This window comes from Scomber scombrus, chromosome 10 (assembly GCF_963691925.1).
Source record: "Scomber scombrus chromosome 10, fScoSco1.1, whole genome shotgun sequence".
NCBI classification, from domain to species: Eukaryota; Metazoa; Chordata; class Actinopteri; order Scombriformes; family Scombridae; genus Scomber; species Scomber scombrus.
In genome coordinates this window covers 22,630,464-22,653,842 of record NC_084979.1, presented here as the reverse complement: position 1 = coordinate 22,653,842, position 23,379 = coordinate 22,630,464, and the positions used below count along the sequence as shown (strand labels likewise).

Sequence of the window (23,379 nt, the reverse complement as noted above, 5' to 3'; positions counted from 1 at the left end):
CTGTTTGGGTTCACTCTCACTGCTCTCATTTGTGTCAGTTCGAACCACAATAAGTAATTTGCAGCACCAAAAAACACATATGCTACCTGCTCAGCACCAAACAAACTGCAGACAAAGTTAATGACTAGGTGGTGAAGAAAGTGGAAAATTTAGCAGCTAAAATGAAAGATATTTCTGTCAGGATTTGGTAGAGAGCAAAAGAAAGCTAAATGAGAGAGAGAGAATATTTAAAGGACCGGTGTGTAAGATTTAGTGGCATCTAGCAGTGAGGTTGCAGATTACAACCCAATTAATTGCCCCGCTTCCCCTTTCAAGTGTGTAGGAAAACTAGGGCTGGGTATCGAATTCAATCATTCTTAAGGCATCGACCGAATCGCCTCGATACCATTGAATATCAAAAAATGTCTTGTAGTTCGGTACCAAATTTCGTGCCTATAAGGTTAACCTCGCCAATGTCAGTGAGCCAATAAGCATGCAGCATGTTTGATGTGCCAAGATAAAAAAGTGCTGGTGATTGGCTGTGTCCAGTCATCCAGGAAAAACACTAGTTTACACCAGTTACGCCCACAAACGTAGCTCAGGAGTGAAGCTGTCGCGTCGCGTGTATGCCTCCGACCACCATACATGGAAAAGATGTGGGAAAGATCTAAAGCGTGGCTATATTTTAGCAGGATCGATGCCAACAGCACATGCAATATTTGTAACAAGGTCATTTCTACCAAAACTGGTAACACAACAAATCTGATGAAGCAATTGACGGTGCACGGAATAAACAAGCAGAAAGTTGCTCCGTCTTTGACTGCAAGAAGACAACTGGGACAGAGCAATCATCCCCTCAGGTTCCTCCTGCAGCAGAGTCTCCTTCAGCATGTCAACCACGAGTCCTCCTCCGAAACTCCTGATCAACAGGTAACATTAGCAATTAGCAAACAAAAAAATTCGACTAACTTTTAGTGTTACATGCATGTTAAACAATCCATGCACAGTGAGTTAGCCATATAAATTAGGAGCTACATGACCTATATTATTTGCATGTTTAGCTATAAATGTCAAGTTAAATAAATATTGATTGCATTAAGGTTGACAATAACTGATCTAGTTTTACTCTCATTTAACCATTTATCTTGTTAAAGCACGTTTATCATAAAGGTTGGCTGCATTAACAGTTTAGCTTTCCATGCATGTATGAAAAAGTGAAGAAACTGAAAAATAAAATCAAACTTATGTGTAATGTAGATTTTCTAGAATATATATATTTTTTAATTGATATCGAAAAAAATATCGTTCAGGAATCGGTATCGAAGGCAAGGTATTGGTATTATCGAACATTTTGGAACGATACCCAGCCCTAAGGAGAACATATGGTGGCCACAAAACTCACAAAAAACACTTAAAAAACACCTCTGTGTGTAAACACCTCCCTAGAGCCTATCTTTAGTTTGTCCGTTCTGAGCTACTGTAGAAACATAGCGGTGCAACATGGTGGCTTCTGTGATGGGGACCTGTTCCATATGTAGATATAAAGGGCTCATTTTAAGGTAACAAAAACACTATGATTGTTATTTTTATGGGAGTATATTTGAATTAAAACATACTTATGAATATTAAATTCCATTTCTGCCAAGTCTGTCCCGTTAGATGGCACTAAATCTTACACACTGCACATTAAAGACTTATAATTTGCTGGCGGACACAATTAAGACTCCAAATGAAAGCTAATGTTGCTCTGGGGTCAATGTGTAAACAGGGAACTGATTGCTAACATGATTTTTATATAAGCTATTTGAGGTGATATAATGTCAATATTGTGTTTATAGTTTGTAAATCAATTCATTCAGGTTTAAATAAAGGAAAATAAGAAGATATATGGCGATGAGCAGCTTAAAAAGTCCCTTAAAAGATTATTTTGACCAGTGACTTTGTGGTTTGTACTTCAGTCTATTTCTCTCCTTGCTGCCAATCAAGCTCTTTGCTCATCGCATGAATGTACAACATTATACAAGAATGTAGAAAAGGAAAGGTTGCACCACAATTTGGTCCGCTTAACCTCTGTGCACCTACATTTTAACAAGCTAATATTCCTCATTATTCTGTGACTTCATGCACTGTAGAGTCAGATGTGAAGAGCTGAAATGGCTGTGGAGTGGCACAGAGGACAAATATTTAGTGACTGTCTGATTCAGACCTGATGAGTGGGCTCATCAGAGGTGTAAATTGATCACTTCTTTTCCCAAGGTGAGATAAACACAAAATGAGTACAGAGGAGAATTATCCCCCCCCCCCCCCCCCCCCCCGCTGGATATCAAACACATGAGAGGATGAATGAACATTTGTCTCTGCTTACCTCCCACACACTCACAGTTAACATTCTGCAACTGTTCTCTTTATATAATGAAATGAAATTAAACCCATCACTCACACCGCTATGCATTGACATTAGATAAAACAGGCATTACCACTTAGTGAGTGATGTTCAGACAACCACCCAGAATAGGAGACATCAGTCATTTACGGTGTCTGGCCACGTTTGGGAATGACAGGTATATCTGAAAAAGTAAATTGGCTTTGCATTGGTTATTTACTCTCTGCTGGCCATTGTTTCTCTGCTGCTCTGATAAGTGGAGCGGAGCTGTAGTTGAAGTTGAGACCTGGTTGTCGGGAGTGCTTTCTCTTTGTCCTCCAGTTGACAGGGACACACCTGTTTAAGGTATCTGCAGAAACTTATTATGCACCTCCAGTCATCAGTGTCCGCCGCCTGCAGATGCTGCTGTCTGGTCCGGCTATTCTCCCACCTCTCCACCTCAATAACACTTCTGTGCTCAATTAGGGGGGGGGACTGGCGGTATGATTTCAGTCCAGACGGCAGGAAAAGAACAAGGTTGATGGTACTTGTTGTTTGCTCTAAGCCCTCACATGAGTCAGAGCTCCTGCCTTTAAAACTTTGCAAGCAATCTTTTACTTCACAGCACAGAAAAGAGGACTTCTGCAAAGTGTTGCAGGAAAGTTCGCACACTTCTCCAGCTGACCTGATATTAGTTACCAAGCAAGGCAGCTGGATTCGCAAAAGCACAAGATCACACAAGAATCCATCTTGTCAGGCTGATTTTAAGCTTGTGTCTGAATCAGCGTCCTATGAGGATTTTAGCGTGATCTTGTGAATCCAGCTGCCTCACAAGGTAAGACGGTGATAGATGGCGATAGACAGATGGGTCATATCATCTGCCAAGTATTTTTTGAAAGTGCCTGACCTTTTCCAAATAGTTTCCAAGGGCGACTTCTCAGATGGTTATGTGTAACAAACCATCTGGCACATCAGGTTATGATATTAGTGGCTTATAGCTGAATTTTAAAACTGATTATTTTGGTCACTTGGGGGCAGTGGAAACATATTGTCACTTTTTAAGTAGATATGATGAATTTGTTAGCAGTCGTCTATTTAGAAATCCAACAGATTTTGGCTCTGATCAGACAGAGCGCATTTTAGCAGCTCAGAGCAGAAAAACAGCCGATGTCATTTGTGTTTTTTCCCATTGTTTAATCAGTTGAATTGAGAGACAGGCCTTCTGTAGTAGAGATAAACAGGCTGGTCTGGGATGAATTCGTCGTGGCTGTTGCTGGATACCCAGAGCTACAGTATATGACGCTGAACAGAAAGGAGCAGGCCTAGAGTTTCCTTTACTGCAAAATAACGGTGATTGTAGGCTTCAACAAAAAAGGAAAGTGCGGAGCCCCTCGTGTTTTGCAACCTGCAAAAGGCTGATCAGGGCCATGAATCACTCGTATTATTAATGTAGAGTCATGTTTATGGCAACCAGGAACGTGTAAGTCCAATATTTAGTCTTCTTTTAGCTGATTTTGGTCTACAGTTTTGAACTTGAAGTTTTATTTCAAACTGTAATACACAAGTTATGTATGTTCACAAAAGCTTTTTTCAGTAAGTAGTTATTTGCATTTTGTGCACGTTCATTAAAGCTACCTCACAGCATTATTCACTATCGCAAACAACAAAAGTGTATTTTCCTGCACTCCAGCACCCAAAAACAGTAGAAAAGGAAGTATATGCATGAACTGAGAAAAATAACCTAAACTATAACCCCTGAGGGAAATATCTGATTTTTAAGCTGTTAAATGCTGCATTATGTTCACCAGATAGTTGCTTATTCTGTCTACTGTATCGACAGATAGAATGGGTTTTTAGAGCTTTTTCACTGAAAACTGGTACCTGCTCTCACACCATTGCTATGAAAGCATCTAGACTGAACCAAAGCTATAAAGTTGTGGACCTTTAAACCAAAACAATGGGTTAAAAAGGGTCAAAATGCTCCGTAGAGCTAAATGGGAGCTATAGAGTCTGGAAACAATTATCTGTGCATTTGTCAATACAAGTGAAAACTTTCAAACACAAGTAGTCGTGTGGTCCATTTTCAAACTAATGATGAATATGATGAATGGTAAATGGCTGCATTTATATAGTGTGTTTGTCCATAGTGCTTTGGAGTATTTATGGCTGTTTTTTCACCAATTTAAACACACACAAAGTGCTGACCTGACCATTGGGAGCAATTTGGGGTTTGGTATCTTGCTGAAGGACACTTTTACATATAGGAGGAGGTGGTGATCGAACTGCCACCCTGTGACCTACCTCCTGGGCCACAGCCACCCTATTTAATTAAACATTAATATAACAACATTGATTATAACTGCTTTAAATGAAGAAATAGCTGATGAATGTAATCGTGATCCAAAATGTAATCATTTGAAATTGGCTATAGCATAATGCAAAGTATGCTAAAGAGAAATTATGTGTGAGGGGGAAAAAGGTTAATTAAAATAGTAAATAACTAAAGACAATAACCTACTTATGGAAGGCCACCGAGCAATCATAGCATTAGTCTTTACACTTGGAAATTAGTTTTGGCCTGATGGTCCCACTCATTATAACCCCATTGTTGCTTGGTAACAAGGGAGTGATTGGGCGCATGCTTGTGTATGTGTATGTCTTTAAAGAGTTATCAGCGACCTGCGTTATCACCTCTGACACCTTATTAAGGACAGTTTTTGTTTTAATTATACGCTGATATCAGCGATAATTTTGAGTGGCATTCATTATGTATTCTAATAGCGTTTTTTGAAAGACAAATTAGTTCCTCTTTGTGGAAGTGGGCCATATAGGTTCAGATATGGAAAAAAGAGGGAGGATGTATAATAAATAGAGGATGACCCAGACATGTAGAGACAGAAAGAGCAGTGACAAAGAAAGAGAGGGTCATATTGTCCCTGCTGTAAAATCCAGTTGAGATAACATAAATGTAATCAAAACTGTACCCTAAAACTCATAATTTGATAAGATTTTATTGGTGTATTTAGAGGTCAGTAGGTCTTTTTCATGATGATATTTTGACATGTTTCAGTGGAAAAAGCACAGGTGTAAATGATAAAATGAACAACAGCTGAATACCATTTAGCTGTTTCAGTTTCAGGGTCCTTGTATTGTGTATGCTGGCTCACTGTCACTCATTAACAAGCTGTGTTACTTTGTAAGGTAGATGGAGATGAGAATGATGAGAGGGGGTCTAAATGTGTAGTCAGACCAGCGAAATATAAATTGTGTTTTGTGGAAACAAAGCAGGAAATAGCAAAGGGTTGGGTTGTCAATAAACAGCAGGAGCTAGCAGGCTAACAATAGCAATCCTCAAAGTTTTAAATTACAGCTTCTTATCAAACATGTCACTGTTATTATCACTGTCCTTGAAGCAGCATCCCTCCTTCTCTGCTGTTTGTATTATTTACCGTGCACTTTCAAAACAAGAATATAAATAAAGAATATTTCCTGAATGAGGAGTCAGACCTAACCTCGCTCTCAAAAACTGATGGGACACTGGAGAGCCCTGTAATTTTGCAGTTCAATGTTCAATCAGATTGAGTTTTGAGTCAAGTAAAAGCGGCAGCTATAAGCAAATATTTCTCAAAATGATCCTCATGGAAATTAATAGAGTGAAATCCAGTCTGACTTAATGTTTTTTATCCAAAGCTAAGAGGAGCAAAGAAGAGAGTGAGACAAATGCTAATCAGTCTGAGAAAATGTCTCATCAGCTGAAATAATAAAAATCACCTATGGACGCACAGAGCTACGGCTAACACAAAACAGCCAAGGTAAACCCACACAGGTGATTTTAATTATCTAGACTGATTAGACCAGTTCTCAGGTCTGTTTGAGTGTGAACAGACTGTCTTTGATTAACATCTCCTTGAGTCTCCTGTTAGCTTTGTTGCTCCTGTTAGAGCAGTACAAATTACACCTTGATCATTCTTATCAGTGAACAGAGGCTCTCAATGGCCACCGGGGATGTGAATGAACTCTTACTCTATTGTTTCTGTGCTTTTTAAAAAAATATAATTAAATCACGGAGGTTAATGACAACAAAGTGTTCTGCAGTTTATACTAATAGCCCATGCCCATGCTAGTACGTGCCCACTTTTCGGTACACCATGTGACTAATTTAGACCAGCAAAATCCGGTCTGACTGCACCTTCGGGACTGTGTGGGTATGTAGAGACTGTGTTGGATTGTCATTTCCTTCACTTTCTCCAGTTAGCTGTTAGGGTGGGACGTCTTCATCCTTGGCTGCACTCCATTTGGCCGTGTCAGTGTGAGCAGCTAGTTTCATAGGGGCAAGGACAAGTAAGCCTCTTAAAAAGTGTGCAGGCAAAACATGAGGCGGCAGGCATGATGTTGAATCTCCATCAGCTGATAATCAAACCACAGCAGGGAGTGGAGATGCTGTAGTGAGCTTTAATTGAATCTTTTCACAACTTCTAAATGTTTGCAAAGATACGGTAACATTTCCATTTGGGTGTCTGTAGTGTTTCCCACACTGTTGGTGCATGGCTGTTGATACAAGCCTGACAGAGATGTGTTAAGTTATCAGAAACAATATGTGCTATTGTACAGGTTTTGGTTTATGTAGCCTTAAGTTACTGATGAGTGGCAGCTTCCAGGAGCTAACCAACCAGAACACAGTGGGCGTATCAGGATTGGGGCCTTTAAGAAAAAAAAGCTAAAATGGCCTGTTTCAGACAGAGGCTGAGCTGAGGGGCTATGTGAAGAGACAATATAAGATAAATAAGGAGTTTTTAAAACTGTAAATCATGCAAAGATACTCCAGAAGCCCCAGAAGAAGATAATAGACCTGGAAATACAGTATGTATGAAACTTCTTTAAATTAAAATAAAGACAAAGATTAAACTGAAGCTTAATGACACTTGAACATACTGTATCCCATCCATCCATGTGTTTCTTATTCAGGGTCACAGAAGGGACGGTACCTATATCCCAGCATGCACTGGGATACCCTCGGGACCTTCTGCAAGTCTCTACTGTGCTTCACAGAACATTAATGTATTACAAAACACATAGTTTCAAAGAAACACCTTGCAGTTGTACAAGAAATCATAAAGGAGCTGGGCTTTTCATCTTTTTTTTAAGGAAAGTTTTTGGTTTCCTTCTAGTCCTGTAAACAAGCATGCAGACCAGCTTTAACAAAGGATTTAGACATCAACACGGGGCACTGCTGCTCTTGAATGCTCAAATTGTCAGTATGGTAAAAATGAACAGCGTTTTAGGGTATACGACTCCTAGAGCCGGTCACAGCAATGCTAAGGTAAGATGAGTAATATTCATGAAGCAAATACCACACTATAAAATGCACATAAAATCATTGAGGGATAAAATCTGCTTCTTGCTCACTCTTATGAGGACTCATCCAGGAGAGTAGTTTAGGTTGTTGTAGCACCAACATTAACAGTCTCACTATAAAATCCTGGTATTTTTAGTTAAATTCAAACTTATCCTGTCTCTCAAATGTGCCTCCGTTTGATTGGAGTCGTACATGCAGTTAGAAAATGTCAACAAGCAGATGCCTCTCCAGAGAGAGAGCTGTGTGTCTCTTGTCTTTGGCTTTCACTCTGATTTAGTGCAGCGGCATCGAGGAACTCATCAAGTCATCATTTGATAACAGCTCGTTTAAAGCTGTTGTATATTTCGATAAAAAGATGCCATCACCTTGAATGATGCCTCTCATTAGCTGTGGACTGCTCCTCCAGACAAGCAACCTGAGTGCAGTGTTTTGTTTTGTATTTTATTTCCTGTTCATGTGACAGGCGCTGCCTTGAAAACATCTCTACTTTTAGAAAATGAACCCCAAAAAAAATGTAAACACAGTAGGAGTACGGTCCTTGTTAAGATTACAGCGAGTCTCTGTGTCTAAACGAGCTGTTAGCCTCACAGTATCCCTTTTTTCAGTCCACCATGGTAACCCTAGCCTAGCCCATTAAGAGGCTTCACAGACCTGACCCTCAACTTTCGCCGACAGTTCACACTTGCTGTAAGCTCAGTTAGATTTAGAAATCAACTATCCCCAGTGTAAAAATGAAAAGATACACCACTTTTTTTTGTAGCTAAGGCTACTCCTAACTGATAAGAACATAATTGAATCCTTATTAGTCATTTTAGAGGAGAAATCATTCATAAAAACCCATCGTTCGCAGATGCAAATCAATTTCACATCCATTCATCACAGATTTGGGTGCCTCTGTTTATGCTCCCCTCTATCATGTACCAAAAGTGTGAAATATTGTTTCAAATGCTTTTCCTTATTTTACACAGCCTCCAATTATTTTGTTGAATGAATTGCAAATGGGCCCAGATAGTTCAGCTATTTCTTTTTGCTCTCCCATCCACATTTGCTACACCAGTAGTGTTTTTTTTAACTCTCTGTCTTGTTAGTGTGAGTTACACATCGAGGCCATTTCCTGCTGTAAGCCACCAGCCGTCCCACACAACCCTGACAGTCTTTGTGACTGATTTGACAGCGCAGATGTAGCGTGGTGCAGAGTGAAGCTACCTTCCACTACACATTTAATTTGAAAGTTGTTTATTTTGTTCTGCAAAGAGCAAAAATAGGTATTTTATCATCACAGTTCGCCACACACGCATGTTAAACTTCAGACTCAAGTGTGTGTTCTCATTCACTGAACAGATTCACTGTTTCAACACAGAAAAATCATTAACATCTGTACCAACATTCAAAACAATAAATCATGTGACTGCTGTATCACTATTCTTAACCAGTTTCATCATGTACATTCAAGATCAACTTACTTAGCAAACACACAGTATCAATTATGTCTAAACATTGTCCAATTAATTATGTATCTATTTTAACCTATTTATGTATTTATTTATGAACTACACAAGCAGTCCGGGCTAACCGGCTCATAGTTTTCCTGTTGCTCGCGGTAACTACACAACCAGTGCTAATTACAGGCTAGCCGTTTTCCGTACGGTACATTGGCTGAGTAACGTCTATAAACAACAATACATAACGTCCGAACGGGATAATAAACCAGCACATAACACATTCACCCACTCGTTACGCAGTTCTAACTCTCCCTTCTTACCTGCAAAGAGCAAAAATAGGTATTTTATCATCACAGTTCGCCACACACCCATGTTAAACTTCAGACTCAAGTGTGTGTTCTCATTCACTGAACAGATTCACGCGTGACTTCCTTATTCCTGAACACACCGTGTAGCGAACGCGCCCTCTGCTGGTCGGAATTAGGTACTGCATACTGCTAGGTAACTACATTTTTCAGACAATAAACCACTCTTTTCTCACCATAAACACACACAATTATTACCAAACTCTAAACATGAGCTGTACTGAATGTAAATTATATTAAACATGTAAATAATAATAATAATGTAGGTATATTAACCCACTGATGGCTCTGTATGCCACACAGATGTGATTGTTAGCCTGAATGCATGGCTCCATATATGCAACTATAGAGTATGAAACTGCTTCTTAAAAAAGCGTGTGTTTGTGTGTGTGTATAGTGTGTGTATAGTGTGATATGTTTGCGGCGGTGCTCGTGTCATTGCCTGCTGTCCTTTTCTCTTTGACAGGACACAGCAGGGTGGCCAAGTCTGCCTCTCTAAATGTGTTCCTTTCTCCGAGCACGTTTAGAGCTCACACAGTAAACATCCAAAACCCCCTGCCCCCCCTGACATACACACACTCACATCAATCCAACCAGCCAAAGAAACAAACACAGCATGAGGCAAATAAAAAGGATTGATTCTTTGAAAGACTGCACAACACAGTAAAGAGTGGATGAACGATGACTGAGTCCTCTCGAAAGTCCTTAAGTTAAAATATATTTCATTCACTTCCACCAAAATAGAATTATGGACGCGTAGGCTAATGGCAATGGTGATGATCCAAAGAATTTTAAACTTTCTCTCCTAATAGAGTTTGATTGCTGCCTGAGCTCAGCTTCTGTGAAAAGCATGATGTTGTCTTTAATAAAACTCCCCATGGCTCTGCTGTTCAGATGATGGACGACTCTAAAGAGACAGGGCATATAGTTTTATGCTGCTTAATGTCTGCTGCGGTTAAAATGGTGCATTTAATTTATTCTTCATAAGGTTGTTAAATGAGTTTGACCAGGATCTCGTGGGTCGTTCATTCAACAAACTGGATTTTTGTTCAACAAACTGAAAAATGGTGTCATGATGACCTGTGTCTGTGCGTGTATGTGTATGTGTATGTGTATGTGTATGTGTATGTGTATGTGTATGTGTATGTGTGTCTGTGTGTGTGCCTGTCTGTTATCTTGCCTCCCAGCTTGAATCTTCCCTTGTTGTTGCTTTGAGATTGGGCAGGTAGTGACGGGTTGAACACTGCGTGTTCGGGAGTCAGAGTAGCTTACATGCACTATCTGGGAAATGAATTAATCTCTCGGTATTCAGAAACAGCATGTGACAGGCTGGGAAATCTAAAGCCTCAGCGGATTTCTCTCAGTAGAGTGTGAAATTTGTCACACGGAGGAGGTTCACTCCAGGGGAAGCGCTGCAGGGCCTTTTTCCCCTCCTGACAGTTTTTTCCCGCCCTCTAAACTGCACCAAAAAAGTGACAGGAGTCCCTGTAATGAATGCATTCATTAATTGCAGCTCGTCCCACCTTCGCTGGAGGGTATTTTGGGAATAGCAAAATGAATGACAGTTGAAGAAGGATTTGTTAGCTGCAGAGAAGCGGAAAAAAGGTGCTCTACTCCAGCAGGAGAATGTGCCCCAGCAGCACCTCTGTCTTTTGATGTTTTCTTATTAATGAGGGTGATATCTTCTTCCTTTCTCCTCTGCTGGGATGCAGTCCCCTGGTGAACAAATTGGCCAGTAAACAAAAGATTGGGGCAGACTGCAATAACTCTTCCTGCTGTCCAACCTCCAGCCTGCGGCTAATCTACTGTACGAGCTGGTCTCAACTCATCCCCCAGAGGAGCTCAACTGCTTTATTACAGCCACTCAGATGTTGAATCATGGAGCTATTCCTAAAATAAATCTATGAGTACTCTATTGTGCAACTAGACTATGTGTGTGTGTGTGTGTGTGTTTGTTTTACAAGGGGACTTCAGGGGGAAAGAAGATGCATGTATGTCACGCATCATCTGTCAGCTTATCCCCATTGTGCATCTGTGCATGTATGTATGCTGTTACCCCCTAAAATATTACCATATGTCCATGTACTTACTTACAATTTTCCTCTCACCACAGAGCATGCTGTGTTTGACTTATTCATGTGGCTTTTTTCCTGGGAAGCTGTCCGACTGTTGCACAGCATTCACAGCACAGCACATAATGTGAGATGTTCATTTTGTTTCACAGCACACATTAGGAGCACAGAGAACAGCATCACAGTGCCAACAGTGTTTGTGGACTCTTGTAAATTAGATTTGATCTAATTTATTTTGTGTACTAGAGATGACATAGAAAACGTAATTACTGTAGAACTAACTTAAAGCATGATACACAATTTCATTAAGCGGGGTAGGACCGTATCGATTTAAGTCGGTGTAAATTATGAGGAAAGCCGTGAAGTTGCCACAAAGTGAAACATGCAATTTCGAGAGCCTTCTGGATCCATTACTGAGTTCAAGTCAGGTGCCAGATGAAATGGTCGGTGACAGCCTTTTGGCTCTCGTAAATGAATTTCCCTGCACCCTGTTGGAAAGTGATTACGGCTCATTATTATACATTGCATATTATTAGACATGCACTAAAGACACATCCACACAACTTTAAACAGTCAAATGAACGCACATGTACAGACGGACAGGCAGACAGACATATAGCCTACACACATACACTTCCTAATAAACAGCTAGCCATTTTTAAGGGAAAGTATATCCACCGCCTATTACAGCTAATCACGAGTAATTCTAACCTTCTGTCTCTGTCTCTAAAGCCAGACGAACATGCAATCATCTGACTCTGGAGACTAATTTAAACTCTCCCAAAATTACCCATCATTATAAGGCTCCACTCACAAACAACTCATATAGACACATTTGGGCTGCGATGTATAGACTGCTGCAATATAGCAAGGTGTAGATGATAAAAGGGTTTAAAGATGTAACTAATCACTTTATTAACAGTTGATAAATTATTTATTAATGCTTTATATGTTCGTTATAAGCAGCTACCACGGCTTGAGGCAGAAGCCAATGTGGAAAGTGCAATACCAGCAACAGCCGCTGTATTAAACAGTGCTTCATTGTACAAAGTTAAGTTGTGATATGTAGCACAACCAGCTGGCTAATCTCTGTGAACAGAACCACCTTCCTTTTCATGTGCAGTGGCATCTGCTATACTGTTACTCTCATCACTGTTATTAGTCTTTGGAGCCATTTCAACCAGAGCCATGTGTTTTTTAAATGGTTTTTGGACAACAATGGAGGTCTACAGCACAGATGAGATATATCAGACTTTGGTTAAGTAGGATGAGATCATTGTTGGCTTGGCTCTGCACATCAGATTTGTTGACAATAAGAAAAATATAGAAAATCACCAGCCTTATCCCTGAAAGGATAAACACAAGCAACATGGACTTTTCACAACCTGGCACCCAGAAAGTTTTCCTTAACAATGGTTTATAACTCATCTATAAAGGCTTTGTAGCATGCTTTATCAATTGTGTTTTATTAGAAAGTGTAATTTACAAAAGATACAATAAAAAAAACCATACAATATTCTCATAAATATGATGGCAAAGTAGTCAAAAATAAGCCTCACTTTGATCTGCAACATCATTGAAATGCTGCTCACACATTAATGCATCAGTAATAAAAATAATAATAATAATAATACAACAATTATGCATCATTATGTATCTTTCTACCTTTACTTTTTATTCCTCTTATAGTAAAATTGTGAATGAGCTGAGGTAGATATTCTAAAACACACTTCACACTTGACACACAAGAACTTAATTCTAGTTAGCCTCGCTGTCTGCCTCTTAAAATGCCCTCTGCTGTCAGGATGCTGCCTGTGTCTTGCCCTGCTGACCAGGCCTGGGGCTGTTTCTCCCACAATGTTTACTCAGCTTTGTGTGACAAGCGGGTGGTGCACACTGAAATTATAGCACAGCGAGCTGCTGCTGTGATGGCCTCTCTGCCTACCTGGCATTTCTCTCACAGCTGAGAGCGAGCGTGGGCTCTGGCACCAGCAGGCCAGCAAGAGATTTGTAGGCGACAGCGATGATTGAGACGTGCAGGGAATAATGCAGGCAGAGGAGGTTTAACATCCTGTATGTATCTGTTGCATATCATGATGTAGCACCAGGGATGGGGGGATTTTCATAGTTTGCAAGCAGTGCAAGTACTTTTAAGCTGCCATATACCTATTTAACTTCATCTAATTATATCATAAAAATGTTCAGTAAACTGTTTCATATAACTGGCTCACAATGAATGCCATAGACCTCCAAGCTGCTATTTACCATCTTACTCTGTTCTCACCTGGGGGAGAGTAAAACGTGGCCTGATAATACTGCAAGAGCTCCTATAGAAAATTGAACAGCTCTGAATGAATGTGAACCGACAATTCACAGACATTTATGTCTCCCATTCGGATTCACAAGACCATTTCCATTATTCACCAAGACACGTCCACACTAGAGGAATCTGAAAGTATCATTTTTCAGTAGTTATTAAAAGTAGCCTTTCAACAAAAATTTCCCCTTTTCTTTATTTGGGTGAATAGCAGACATAGACGGGAGGAATCACAGGGACTCTTCCCTCAGGGTGTTATTTCCTCTGTGTGTGGTGCCGCTGCAGGTCCATCCACCGTAGAAACCAGATATTACACTGAACCTACAATTAGGTGTCCTCAGAGACTGATAGGGGCCCACAGGCTCTGCTGCCTCCGCTTAATCACTGTTTTACTCAAGACTCAGGTCTCTTTTTAATGCTTCACATCTTCAAATGTTCTGTTTTGTCTGACAGCAGATCAAAATTCCACAATATTCAATTTGCCAGAAAAAACTAGCAAATATCCTCAGTTGAGAAGCTGGAACCAGATATTTTTTTATCAATCTATCAATGATCCATATAGTAATGAAATATTGATTAAACAACTTCGTATGTCAGCTCTAAAAAGGGGCTTAAAGTTAAAATGAATGCCTTTGTTCATGTTTAATACATATTTTACCAATTTCTGGACAATATCAGATGATCTAAACTTGCAGTGTACATTTATTGCAGATATCAAACAGCATCCTTCTTCTCTACTGAGCGAACTTTAAAACCACTTTTCTATCTTTGTAGCATGTGTGTCTTTACAGGACAGATGAGTCACAGTGTTGAAGTGGAAAACACCTGAGCACTATAAGATATATAAAGATATCCTTCTCTGTGTTACCCTTTTACAATGTACACTGAAAGACTTCTCCTTAAAAATGTACAAGACCTGCAAACATTTTATTTCCCTTGTGGAAAAGTTTTCATCAGTGTGGTGATGCTCACACCAAAGTGTAAACCACATCCGCACACAAGTGGAGGCCTGTTAACAACACACTTTGATTTGATTTAAGAGCCCATGTGTCCAAAAATGTATCAATCTATTTCTAGTATAATTAGATCTGATTTTTAATCGTAACTATACAATTTTTAATATACTAACTATAAATAGTTTCTTGTTTTAATATATTTGACTTGTTAACATGCAATGCTTGAGAAATAATATGTTTATGTGTTCATTTATATGTGATAGATGTGACCAAACTTTCTTGGTTTGTTTGTTGGTTTATTGATGATAGAAATCAATAACAGAGAATCCTTTAATAAATATATGTTAATTAATTAACCTACATTAATATATATATCATATAGATCAGTTAAAATACAATAATATTGTGGGTTTCCGAACCCAGTTATTTCTAGAAACATTCATTTGTTACCAAATTATAAACACTTACAACTGCTGATTTTATTATTAAAACCCTTAAATAATGACTTATTGTCATTTGTGGCTGCAGAGTTGAACATTAAGGGAAATGCCCTCAAAACTGAAAAATGCTACAAATACCAAAACACATACAAAAAGGGAAACACTACAACGTTAATGTCTACACCAGAAGTGCTCCTTGACACTAGTGGGAATTGATGGGCTCCGAGTATAAAGATACTATCATATACTCATCAGGCTGTGTGGCTCAGCAGTCAGAGGCAAAGAAACAAGCGACTGTTATAATGGCACTTTATTACGCTTTAACCTTTATTTCAGGCAAGACAATAACCTTTTAGATTTAAAGCATTTGGTATTTGTTGCATTTTTGGATTACCCTTAATGTTTGTGCTTTTACTTTGGTTTATGCTTTGTCCTTAAGGGTCACCATACATTATTAATAGATTACCAACATTTATAATGGCATTGTTACCAAATATTAGGGATAAACACTAGCTACAGGGATGCTTTTCAATCTGATAAATAGCTTTTAACAGCGGATTACGGATCTAAAAAGCATTAGTAAATTATTTATTAACCATTAATAAAGGAATTCATTACAACTTATAAATCTATTATGAAGGGTGCCTCATTCGAAATTTGTTCTTAAAAGTTTGATGGACTGAAAATTTGTAAAACCTTCAAAGTCGCCTTTGTTTCTGAACAGTTCAAACGCATTAGAGTTTAGTTAGAACTCCACAGTATTATCATAATGCATCCACGCAGTTAATAAACTTCTTCTCACCTTTTCTCACCTGCTGGGCCTTCGACTGAAACACCTGGCTGATTTAACCCTTATCTCAGATTCACTGCACCATGCTGCGATAGTGCTAAGGTCAGCACAGTCCTGATTTTTAGATAGAGGCAGCGCTCTCAGGCATATATAACTTAAGTGACTACACACTTCCATTTTTCTTCATATGATATGCTCCCCGCTTTCCCCCAGTCTCCTGAGGTGCCTTTTACCCAGTGCTATGATGCTATCGTCTCTGAAGGTGATAGGTACTGAGAGCCCGGCCGGTGTCTGGGAATAGGATGAAAGAGGAGGACTGTCTCTACTGGCCTGTGAAATATTCATCAAATGAAGCAGGTGGAGAAGTGCGGCAGGAGATGGAGAGCAGTCCAAAGGGGAAAGAACATTATAGTTCAGCAGACACAAGGGAACCAGGGGAGAGCGATGCAGATCAGGGAGGAAAGAAATGTAGGAGGGAAAGAAATATTCTTATTGTGTGGGAGGTGGCCGTTAACATTCCAAATATGATATGATACGATAAAAAAATCCCCTCACAACAGTGGAGGAAGTTTTATGATAGCAGCAGGTATGGCAGGGGAGAGACCAATGATGTCTTCCTATAAAATAATATTTTGACATTTAAACTGATTTCTCTTTTTCTTCAAGTTCTGGAAAAGTATGCCTGCTGTTTTCTCCTCTGTTGTGAATAACTTCAAGAGTACTTGCCGTCCAAACCGATTAGATGATCGTTACTCAACTCTGCCCTACGGCCTGCACCGGCCCAAAGTGTCATCCAACAGTCAATGCAGTGGACATGATGCTCTTGATTTGCATGATCAATTCTCGCTCATTATTCTGACTTTGACCTCCGGAAAAAATGCATATGTTCAGCCTCTTTAAGGTTATGCAGAATACTGGTTTAATATTTACAGCATAAGTCTGATTAGAGTCTATTTTTTTCTAATTATCATCAAATGCCACAAATAGACCAAATCCAGCAATGAACTGATCCTACTAACAAGTATTCTGTGTAGATAAAGCAGTCCCAACAATTCATTATTTAAGCTACTTGTTTGCCAAAAACTGAAGTCCCCAACCACTTTAACCTTTATGACCCAGACCGAAATAGCTTGACAACGACAATTGGATTGACATGACTTTTTGTGCAGATATTCATGGTGCACAGAGGACAAATCCTAATGATTTTATTAATCCTATCCTCTAAAATGTCATCTAATGCCGCCAGCAGGTCACATTTTTAATTTGCCCAATGCTTTGATTTATAATGAAATAGTTACAAAACTAATCAGCAAATGGTTACATGCTTACACTCTTAACTAATGTGGTGAGCATGTTAAACATTTTACCTGCTAAACATCAGCATGATAGATAGCATTGTCATTGTGAGCATGGGCAGGTTAGCATGCTAATATGAGCATTTCCACAAGAGTAAAAAGCCATGATGGTGGGTCTGCTGTGTGTCTTGCTTGTGTTCGGGACAATGTGATCTCCAAAGTCAACCTGCCCCCGGCCCAGTCCCGACTTTGCACAGGTTGTTAAGTGGCCTTAACGCACACATAACAGATGTTTCTTTTGTGCAAAAAGAGCGTTCCTCACCCACATATTTAATCCAAGTATAGGCTAACTAAAAGGGCAGCCCCACAGGTTCATGTCAGAATCTGTCATATCCAGCTATAACTCAGAATAACTAAAATTAGTCTTTAAAGCTATTTCACTTGTGCTGGCATTATCCACCTGCTGCTCTGACTCCGGGGCGGCTGCTGTGTCTCCTCCTCTCTCTGTCTGGGCCTCTCCTCCTCTCTCTGTCTGTCTCGCCTCTCTCTCACACAGCTAATGGCTAATAACATTACATTACAATAAAGTTAAAGCGAGGTGGTAGCTATTAGTGGCTATGTCACCAGATCTTTAAGCTAAATGGATGTCTCACCTTCCTCCCGGTCCCGGATTAATATCTTCACTTCACATGCTGTTGGGGCTGTACTTGTTTCAGCCTCCATTTCAATATCTGGCCATAAAGTCACTTGCACCTCTGCAGTCGTTTTCTCTCTTTTTTTTCTTTTTTTTTTCTCTCTTCTTTTCTGAGCACCTGACTTTGGACAACTGGCCATTTTAAGAGTTTACTGGAGTGGGGGAGGTGATGTTAAACTTGTGACCTTACAGTAGTGTGACAGACCAAACTATTTTCCCCACAACCCACTAATACTGACCTGGTGCTCCCCAGTGTCAGTGGCCCGGGCATAGTGGAGCTTTGAGCTAAATGTGTGTGAGCATTTTCCTTCTCCCTGCTTCTTCTTCTTCTTCTTCTTCTTCTTCTTCTTCTTCTTCTTCTTCTTCTTCTTCTTCTTCTTCTTCTTCTTCTTCTTCACTGAATATGTAGCTCATAAATAAGTCAAAACAGTATTAATTTTTAGGAAACCATGAATGTCAATCCATCCGGCAGATGTAGAGAAAGAGAGAGAGGGAGATAGAGGTAAAGTCAGTGGAACAAAATCCTTGTGATTAATTCTCTGGGGACCATGAATGTCTGCAGAATTGGGGACAATGGGACATTTTCTGCATTAAGCCATTCAGCAATATATTTTGAGATGAAGCTAATATAATTATGCTTTACATGTTGCATTCATTTTAGGAATTATGTAATTTTTAAATATAATGCCTATAGGTTAAACAAGTCTAAGGTCCTTGAATAACTATTGGTATTACACATTTAGTGTATTCCACCACAAATATGACTGTCCCACATTATTAAATTAAAGCATTTTGTCCCACATTTTAAGCTACATTTTCTAAAGTGGGACAATGAACACTGATATATATATATATATATATATATATATATATATATATATATATATATATATATATATATAAAATATATATATAACATGTTTTGGCCATGTTATAGCATATGATAACAATCAGCAACATTGCTTAATTTATGACAAACTAATATCCTTAACATTAAATTACTCAAAATCCTGTCGATGACCTTTGACTGGAGTTCAGAGCAAATACTTCCTGTCAGGAGATTGCATCGCTGTGGCATCACATGTGACTTTAATTTGTGTCCCACATTACACTAATTCACTTTACAAAATGTAAAAGCAAGCCACCAAATACTGAGATATTTCAGTCAGCCAAAGTGGTGGATTGACCGTCTGACTAACATCCCTTCCCTGGAGCAACGCCGCTAGCAAGGCCTAAAAATGCAGTCAAATTATAGTGAGGACAAATATAAACCGTCACTTTTAGGTGTTCACTTTTCTGACCATTGAAACTATACAGGTCCAAAGATAGCTTATATTCAGCCAGTAAGTGTTTTTTTTCATCAATGCAAGACAGTCTTTGGTCTCTTCCTAATTAAGAAAATGAGTTTCTGTATAAGCTTTTTAGTTATCCATGCTCCCTGCGGTTCTCCTCTACCTACTCTTGTTTGTCTCTCATCTTGACTTCCCTATTTTGACAACCAGTGACTCAGGGCATCATTATTTCATTATAACACACATACACAAACACACTGTGCCTCTGGCTTTCAATCTTGGCTATAGTTTATTTTTTCATATGAGTGGCTCACTCTTCCACCCAAGACTAGTTATTAGCGTAGTGAGTCAGTGATTCATTCAGAACCAAATCGAGGCAAGGGGGGTTGTGTTGACTGTAATGTGTTTTTTATTTTTGAATTATTTTCACCTCTGTGCTGCTAAAAAGAGTGATCAGACTCCAAGATCACCCATCACCAACCCAAAAGTGTAGGCTGTCATCTATCATCTTCACAGGAAGCCTGCAGCCAAGGATGGCTTTGTTGAAATGTTTTTGCAGATTTTCTTTGGTTTAAAAGCACAAAACAGACTTTGTGAATGATTATGCAGCCGTGTTAGCGATGTGGCTTTAGGGACACTTTGTCTTAACAACAATTGGATTTATTGAAATGTTCTAGAGACATCCATGATACCCAGAGGATCAGTCCTTGTGACTTTGATGATATCCTGACTTTTCCTCTAGCACCACCTGCAGGTCAACATTTTTAATTTACCAGTGAAATATTTAAACATCTACTCAATGGACTGGCACAAAATGTTATACAAACATTCATGGTTCCCAGAAGATGCATCCAGATGTCTTTGGACATCTAGTTTGATCTAGTTGTTTTTATTGATCTTTTACTTGACATTGTCCTGGTGTTTTGATTTCATTTAGCATGTAAAGCACTTTAAGCTGCAATATTAAATATGCTAAACAAATTAAGTTATTATTATTATTATTATTATTATTATTATTATTATTATTATTATTATTATTATTATATGATCTGTAGTGCCACCAACAGTTTGGCATTTGTGATTTTGAAGTGTCTCAACTACTATGGGATGGACTGACATTAATTTTGATATTCAAGTTCTTGATCCTTAGGATTAAATAATTATATAATCAGATAAAAAAAAATGACTGACCAAATTAAATGCATTCCCATACCCTCAGCTGTACTTTGTGTTTACAACTTATCAGTGCCAAATAACCTGTGAGTCCTGCTGCTATGGGCAGCACTTCCAAAACAGAATAGGCATACATCAGCATACATCCAAGTGGCTAAGAACAGGCATTGTTTTATTGGACTATTTATTTGTTTGTTCTGTGATCTGAGGACTATTTAAGAAGTTTTTTAGCTTCAGGAGCTAACAGCAGCTAACAGCAGCACTGACCTACTGGCGGAAATCTCTCCGTCTATGACTTTTCGCGGGAGGAAAAACTGCTGGAGGCCTCTAAAACAACAGAAATCCTCTTCGCATTTCATCCTGTAGCTCCTCAACTCTCAGACTGCCTGTTTCTGCAATTACCTGGAAAGATCTTGTTTCAAAACATTAACTCCACAGTGAGAAGCAGCGCAGAGCAGATGCCATAAACGCTTTGATTGCAATATATTTTAATTGAATTATTTTTAAAATAATAATTTAATATTTCATTTTTGTAACATAAAAATATATATACATGTTTAGATAAATATTTATCTGATTTAAATATTTATTCAAATGATAAGGCACATTTTTTAGACCCCCCTAAAATTTTGTTTTGAGATTTTCAGGGGGTCTCAGTTGTCAATACAACCCTCTCTTTCCATAGACCTGCCAAACTAAGATGGTGAACATGCTAAACATTTTATAGCATGTTACTTTTGTTATTGTCAGCATTTTTTGCATTTAGGGCAAAGCACAGCTGTGAAATGCCGCCTCACAGAGCCACTAGCATGGCTAATAACTCTTAGCGTTATCAATATTAATCCCTTTATTTATTTCCATAAAGTTTATTTATGTATGAAGACACCCAGTAAAGTGTAAAATCTTCCAGTTTTTCCAGGTCAACTGAAATCCTCATTGGATTAGAATAATAAATGACACAAGGACACAACAAATGTGGGTATGTTTTAGTGCTGGTCACTGTGGGCCACTGCCTGCTCACTGTTGCATTTAAATAGCATTTTCCCGGTGATAGCTGTTTAAGCGTACAGCATAATAACAGTGAAAGTGATGGCACTCCAGTGAGATGGCTTTAAAGGAACAACCTTCCCATAAAAAAACAGAGCACTAATGGATTGAACTTACTCTGCTGAGACATCTTTTAACAGCTCACAGATTGCAAGACTGTATTAAGGCCTTGATAAATAGATGGGAAAGTGCATGGATTTAGAGTCTGATGTGTCTCTGAAAACAGATATGTATAATTATGTGCATAATGATTAATTATAGCAGAGCTCTGTTGAGTGCTTTTCAATACTTGGGAAATTGTGTGTGAGTGACAGCTTTATTGATCACACAGCTCTAAAGATTGTAGCCTGTGTAAACTGCAGTGTAGTAAAATCTAGTACATTAAAACCTCTGGAAAAAAGGACTGATTTGCTTTTTGGAAGTGTTAATAGTGGGGAAAAGAGTGAGTGGTGCACACAAAGTCACAATTAATGAGTAAACTAAACTTCAATTTTCACAAGTTACAATATCTGGAAAGTACACATGTATTCAGCTTTGATGTAGCACTTATTTCTCATCATGTTCCATATGTTTTCTGCTGCAGAAAGCCTCTTTCATATGTGCACAATGATTTATTTATTCGTCATAACAAGCAGAACAAGCACCCGTAGTATGCACGCTGTGAGGACATTGTGCATTATACATGTTTGATGTTTTTTACTCCCGCCACCTCTGTCACAACATCAACTATTCAACAAATGGTAAGAGGGCAAGTGTTACCTGACATCACTTCACGTCTGTATATCAATCAAGATGCCAGTGAACATCATATGGCCATCCTATACATGGATTTAACGTTTATGTAATCATTTAATTTTTTATGAAGTACAGTAAGTGCAGCCACTGTGTGATCTGACACATTTAGGCTTTCATTTGTGGAGAAAGAGCAGAGCCTCAATGACAACTGGGTTACTTCTCACAGCTATCCAAGTCTGTAAAGACTGTAAGACGGATCAATACGTGTGAATGAATGTGAGACCTGCTGCAGGTTGGTAAAACCAGATAAGAATAGTAAGACAGAGAGGTTAGACTGAGTCACATTTTTCACTTGAAACAAACATTCCCTCTCAGTGAAACATCCCCTTCAGGTGTGTCAGTGCCAGTCTAAATGTGTGCACACATGTTATTTGTGGCTTGCCGCACCTTTCCGTTTGCTTGCCTTGATAGCACTGAAAGTTTTTTCCTTCTCAGATTGATGTCTGCTCCTGAGACCAACAGTCGCTCGTTGATAGATGGCCGAAATGTTTAAATTGCCCTTGGCAGGATCCAAACTCTTTATCAACAATTCCTTGGTTGGTTTGTTCTTTCTAATCATAGATATGTCATTCTGGGCCATAACGCTGAACAATAGCCTGCTCCAAGCGGTAGCAGCTAACCCCCCAACCCCACCCCCCTCTCTCTGTCTCTTTCACTTTGCATCCCAGTTCTCCATTGCTCCCTTGCTCTCCCGATCTCTCACTCACTCTCCCTGCATTGAATTATGTGATTCATACAATACTAAATGCACTAATTCAAGATGAACTCTTCACCGACAAAAGCCCAGTATTGATACTTTTCTGTCTATTCACTATCATGCACTCATGGCTGTCTAAACATGTCACATGGGCATTTGCTTGATATATCATGCAGCTTAAATCTAACATCTGCGTCCTGGTTTTCCTTTAAAAAAATTAAGGCAGCAATCTTCCTGGCTGGGATGCTTGGTCTCCATGGTAACATCCGGTCCATTATAAGTGCCATAAAGAGTATGTGAGGGAATG

General features: G+C 39.0%; 1 protein-coding gene across 2 annotated transcripts in view; it reads left to right on the top strand.

The window, feature by feature from the left end:
* Positions 1-23,379, top strand: part of LOC133987137 (acid-sensing ion channel 1-like) — a 46,654-nt gene that overhangs the window by 18,461 nt on the left and 4,814 nt on the right. The window lies entirely within an intron of this gene.